This window comes from Durio zibethinus, chromosome 18 (assembly GCF_047325235.1).
Source record: "Durio zibethinus cultivar Kanyao isolate XHJ-2024 chromosome 18, ASM4732523v1, whole genome shotgun sequence".
NCBI classification, from domain to species: Eukaryota; Viridiplantae; Streptophyta; class Magnoliopsida; order Malvales; family Malvaceae; genus Durio; species Durio zibethinus.
The window spans coordinates 11,454,043-11,460,575 of record NC_143179.1 but is presented as its reverse complement, the minus strand read 5'-3'; the positions used below and the strand labels follow the sequence as shown (position 1 = coordinate 11,460,575).

General features: G+C 29.3%; 1 long non-coding RNA gene across 6 annotated transcripts; it reads right to left on the bottom strand.

Moving 5' to 3' along the window:
- Positions 1–3,588: 3,588 nt before the first annotated feature.
- Positions 3,589–6,185, bottom strand: LOC111300940 (uncharacterized). 6 transcript variants are annotated; one of them, XR_016329864.1, is made up of 7 exons: positions 5,334–6,185; positions 5,161–5,252; positions 4,814–4,974; positions 4,338–4,601; positions 4,079–4,182; positions 3,775–3,894; positions 3,589–3,669 (listed from the first exon to the last, which is right to left on the bottom strand). It is a non-coding gene; the product is annotated as an uncharacterized LOC111300940 (long non-coding RNA). The 6 variants fall into 6 exon arrangements; XR_016329860.1 differs by having other exon boundaries at positions 4,814–4,873; positions 5,334–6,179; XR_016329863.1 differs by having other exon boundaries at positions 4,338–4,423; positions 4,514–4,601; positions 4,814–4,873; positions 5,161–6,175.
- Between the last annotated feature and the right edge of the window lie 348 nt (positions 6,186–6,533).

Here is a 6,533-nt window from a genome sequence, read left to right as displayed (position 1 = left end):
GTGCAAACTTATGATTATGTTTTTTAGGGTAAAGTAGTGTAACTCTTTATTTATATTTGTTTTATCGAAGTTTGTTTTATCAAACTTTGTACAATGACCTTAGTTTTTCACTTATACTAAATTTGTGGATTATAAATAATTTACTTGTAGTTTTAATATTATTAAATATATTTTACTTTATTGTGTTTTTTTTTTTTGTTTATATGAAAACATATCATATTATAATTATAAATAAATTAATATTAATAATTAAAAATATAATTTTTTAAAAAATTTACCGACGTCTTAACATTTATGCTAATGCACTTGATCGTTGAATATTTCAGGCGATACTAACAGTCATCAATTGTCAATAAAATATAATAAAAAAATTAAAACATATAAATCTATATTGACAATCTCTAACAGTCGGTATAGGTAAGAAAATTAAAGCATACAATTTTATACTGACAGTCTCTAACTATTGGTATAGGTAAAAAATTTTAAAAATACAAGTCTATACTAACGGATACTAAGCATTGGTACAAATAAAAAAAATTACAAGTTTATACTGACAGGCATTAACTATCGGTATAGGTAAGAAAAATTAAAATATATAAGTCTATACTGACGAGCTTTAAGCATCAATATATGTAAAAAAATTTATAAGTTTATATTAACGGGCGTTAACCATAGGTATAGGCAAAAAAAATTAAAACATATAAGTATATATTAACAAGTGTTAACCATCAATAAAAAGTATAATAGTGAAACATATAATAGTTGCTATACCAACAAATATACATTTACTGATGGTTTTGAATCATAGGTATATATTTGCGAGCTATTCCGACACCTTAAAAACTGTCAGTATAGGTCTATACTGATAAATGATATATTAATAGTAAATATTTATTAGAATACATATTTTGACCTTCAGTATAGGATTTATTGTGCTATATTGACATTTTTTTTTATTTTATAAATGATTTTTTGAGTGTCAGTATATGTTAGATTTCTTATAATAAAAGTATTATTTTAGAAATTATTGAAGATTTTAATTTAATTTGATATTTGTTATCTTGCATGTTTGTGAGATTCGTCCTGTGAGTATGCGGTATTGTTACATTCTAAATTTTCAAGTTTAAGGCATGACACTTTTATTTTCTTTCAAGTAGAACCAATAAAAAAATATATATGTAACGAAATAAACAAATAAACAAGTATACTATCACCAACCATCCAAAAAAATTCAACTTCTTAAAAATTTGGTTGAAAATCCAACAACAATTACCTCTTGAATCATTCAAATTTGATTGAATTAAACATTCACGAAATTTGATCTTTTATACTTCGAAACCTTCCACATATTTTTTCTCATTTTTTCAAAAGCTTCATTAATTACAAATAAATCCTTTTGAACAAGATTTGGAGCAGCTGCACAAAATTTTTTTTTCATGACATTACAATACCTTGTCAATCAAAATGATCACATAAAAAATGTTGCAAACTATCCATATTGCTGGCGTTATTCAAAAGTAATGCTAAAATTTTTAAAAGCATTTAAAAAAAATGCCAAGTTCCACTTCTAAACAAATAAACAAATATACTATCACCAACCATCTAAAAAAATTCAACTTCTTAAAAGCATCACGAAAATAAACAATTTTCTTTGACATTAACTATGCCAAGTTCCACTTAATTATCACATCCAACAACAATCCCCTTGAATAATTCAAATTTGACTGAATTATTTCTTACTTCAAAACCTTCCACATATTTTACACTTTCTCACTTTTTCAACAGCTTCTTTAATTACTAATAAACCCTTTTGAACAAGATTTTGAGCAGCACAACGAATATGAAACATTTTTTCATGACATTACAATACCTTGTCGATCGAAATGATCACATAAAAATTGTTGCATATTGTCCATATTGCTGACGTTATTCAAAGTAATGCTAAATTTTTTTCTCTCAATTTCTTATTATATCATAAATCTTATTATACAAATGAAATGAAGTACATAATGATAGCAAATGTCAATAATTCAAAATTAAGCCGGGCAACTTCCAATCATATCAATGAAGTATGTGTTTGGTATATAAGATTATGATAAGATAAAATGATATTATGAATAAGATTAAATTAAATAATATCATCATATTTTATGTTTGATGTGTGCAAAAATTATGATAAGATAATTTTTTTATAGATCAAAATTATCCTTCTTCAAAGTTTATATATTTAAATGATTGATATAATTTTTAACAATATAATAGGACATGTAATTCAATTCTATAGATTAAAAAATAATCATCTTCATTTTAAGATGATTGAATTATTCTATACCAAGAGGATAATTAATTTTTCTTATAATTTAAATATAAATCAAACATAATATAAAATGATTATTATTTTATCTATCATCTTATACATTAAACATGAATGAAATGCTTAGTGTATGATGTTCATATTTCAGCAGCCAAACAAATTCTATTTGAAAGTTTTTCCTACTAGATTTAACTTTCTCTTTTATTTTCTTTTTTAATTTCAAACTATATTCAAACTTACAAGCATTGTTATAAATGAATTTAAAATAAATATTTAGATAGGGATGAAAAATTTTAAATTTAACATCCTTGATAATTTTAATTGAATATTCATGAGCAATAACACCTTCAGTTATCATTTTACTAGCAACAAATAAGTCTATTTTCTTATTTCAACCCTCATCCTCAATAGCAGGATTTATTTTTGTTCATTTTTCTATACAAAGACACATGATGGACGTACCTGACTAAGACCCACCAATCATAACAGTCCAACAAAACTGGAATTTAGCTCTTTCTTTGATATCATTGTGTTTCGCTTGACATACCAGTTGTTAGTCATGATCAAGTGTAACAAAAACAGTCCAAACATTTGAGAATTTTCTCTTTGAAAATTTGAAGCAAGAGAAGTAGGCAATAGGGAACATTCTACAGTGTTGAAGTCATCATCACAATTTGATACAATTGATCATTCAACCTTCGGCTTTGGCTTCATTCACTTTGCTTTCAAATACAAGAAGACTCCAACAAGAGGCACGGCAGTACGTGTGGTCGAAACCATCACAGTTATATATAAATAGAATAACAAGAGAAATTTTATGTTCATTTGATTAGTGTATGTAAAAGCTAATGATCAAGAAAGAATTTCCCATGTTTTAACAATAGGTACGAACAATTTATCAAGGGAGTTAATGGGTGAAACAAGTACGTCTGCAGTTCAAGTAAGAAACCTGCCAAACCAAAAACGTAGCTTTTTGACATTGATTAGAGGACCAGAAATAAGGCACTCCCTACTGCTGTAAAAACTCTGAAAACTAAGGAACTCCATAATTTTAGGATACAGAATCAAATTACGACACAAACAGGTTCTACATTTGCTCTGACTCTTCATTTTTCTTGAAACAAACGTGTTGGACATATATCCGATAGACATGGATACGAGGTCCAACACTCCAAATATATGAAAAAAACATAGAAAAAAATAAACATACTTATGTTGGACATACAGCCAGATCCGAAGATTCACCATCAAGTCCGAGTATCATAGAATAGGATTACCTGTTGATAACTGTGGAAGCAGAATCCAGCCACAATAGATCTTATGCATAGCTCTTTAATATTCAAATCTTGGGTTACCTTAATTAAATAGAAAAGAAAACAGCATCATGTTTATGACATAACAAGCTCTAATTGCTTTAATCCAACATCAACATTTGCTTTCTAGATATGTTAGCTACTTACAGCAGATTGTAGATATGAAGAAGTGGACTTGACACCTTCCAATAAAATGGCAGCATGAACCAATAGGATAATCGAAATAATGGTTATTATAGAGAAGAGATTGATGTTGTCCAAAGTGTCCTGTTTAAAAATTTCAGGATTAAAGCCCAATTAAACAATGATATAAATATAGATTCAGAGACAGTCAATCGGATAAAATTAAAATCACTCTGAAAAATCAGGGGGAGAAATATCATAGCTTCGTCATAAACAATGCTGATTGATTCAGGGACATTTGAAATGTAAAAACATTGTACATTTATACCTGAGTTATGTGCTTTTAATCTCCTTTCTAACCATGAACTTTTTAGTAAGCACATTACTCATCGGTTAGTCACATTGGAAGCCATTGCGATACAGAAACCAATCCTGTTTCAGAACACCAAGACCATAGTCAAGTTTAAGAAACAATATCAACCAAGTTCAAGAAGGATATTTGTTTTTTAAATAGAACATAATCGAAGATGTAGAAACATGTATTTTCCAGTTCTTTCAAATAAGTTGATTCAGATAATGTTTCTTACCGATTAAAAGATTTCTCTGTGAATGATGCTAATGCCACCCTACCTACAATTGGAATGAGGGAGGACACTATCCAGAAAGCAGGCCACTGTAAACATAAAATTGTGAAAAATGAGTCAAAGGACTACAAGATAAAAAAGCACTTAATTCTAAAATATGATATGATTCGCAAATGTGCCTATAACTTTGTCCAGTCGGTCAACTTAGGTCTTGATGAAAGAACATTAATCAGAGAAATTTCCGGAATGGCTGACTATTTGTCCATCCTGTCACAAGCAAATTATTCTAAATATTATCACCAGTAGAATTAGTCCATAGGAGGAAAAAGACCTATGAAGTACAAAATAATGGGAGCTGAGTTAGCTTAAATTAAATACTTTAACCAAAGACAAATTAAGAGCAGGTTTTGGATTCTTTAGCTACCCCTAGCCTAGATTGCTGTTTAAGTATTTTTATAGATTAACTTTTCTGTTCTTACATTTTTGGCAAATAAGCTTTGCTTGACAAGTCGATCTCCTCGCTTCTGCGAAAGCTTATGCTAGAGGGCAGAACAGAATTGAAAGGTCAAGCATTCAGCAGAAGCATCTTCTTGGACTAATTTCAAGCAGTATTTATATCAATAAGTACATAAACTCGTATCTACAAAAAATAGAACTGAGAATAAGACTGAAGAAGTGTTCCATTGCTTTAGTTGTGTGAGTGAATGAGGCATTAACTTTCCCAAGACCACAGCCAATGGAATGATTGCTGCAAACTGAAAACTGCTTTGTAAAAAATACTTATTGCAGAATGGAAACAAAATATATGATTAAAATTCCAAAGTACCTGTGAAAGAGTACGCTTTGGTCGATGGTAGAGATTAGATGCCCATATTACAAGTATCATCAATGTCCCACAGTCAAAACGGAGGGCTGTGACTGTTGATGGAAATGTATGGACCTTCAGAACCTTCAGGAGAAAGAGAATGCATAATTGTGAAGCTAATAGCGGCTACATACAGAATCTGACTCCAACATTGGAGACAATAGGTAAACAAATCCACCCTTGTAGCTAAACACTTCGGAACCAAATGGCTTTCCAATCCAATATGAATGTTTAAACACACCAAAACGATTTTGAAGAACTGAACTCTCACACACTTTAACAGCCTTCATAGTGTCTTGCCTCTTATAGACAATAACCAAGCATCCTTCTCCAAAGCACGGATTAAAGTAAATCTTCTTTCATGAGCTTTCATATATCGTCTCGACTATGATAGAGGGTCCATCAACATCTAGCATTAGGCCCATCTGGATTTGGACCTTGGTCTAGTTTTGTGGTGGGTTTATTCATTGGATAGAGGCTCCATCACCATTTACCCATCAGGCTCAATCTCCAAATTTGAATATATGATTTGTTTTTGGTACATATTATTCCTAAAGCATGAAAGTTTTCTTTCTTTTCGTTCTTTTTTTCTTTGGTTTAAACTTAAGTGAGAGGCTTTTTCTCTTATACAGATAGTTCCACACCAAGGATGGCTACTTTCAGAAGCAGAAGAAGAAAGCATCGGGGCTGATTCACTGAGCAAAAAGATCATGAAAAGCAATAAGGAACTCGAGAGACGTCTGCTGCAGCCTCTATAGTGCAAAATATGCGTATAATTTACTGGTTTCTTTCTGATTTTAGACCCTGATATAGATTGTAAGTGATAAGGCATAGTCAGATTTGCATTTGTCAAAAGCTGGATGGAGAAATTTTGGGGCTTTGGCTTTGCTTTACAGATTCAACCAATTGTAAGTAGATGTATTTACCTATCATTACGGCCTTCAAAGTTTGTACCGAAAGATTCTAGTAACAACCCAGGTGTAATATTCATAATATCAAATTCATTTAAATATTCGTTTAAATTTAATAATATTTTCCAAATCCAAATTCATTAAATAAATACTATTCATTTAAATATTCAAATCTTGTTAAAATATTCATTTATTTAAATTTTATCAAAATATAAAATAAATAAATATTTAATTTAAAATTCAAATTCAATCTCAATAACAAATAAAGGTTATTTGCTAAAGTTTAAAATCTTCCTCAAATATAAAATTTTATATATTTTATATATATAAACAAATAACTCGATAATATATATGAATTCAAACATCCATTATAATTTCTTAAAATTTAAATAGATTTAGATATTAAATATTTAGAAGATATCA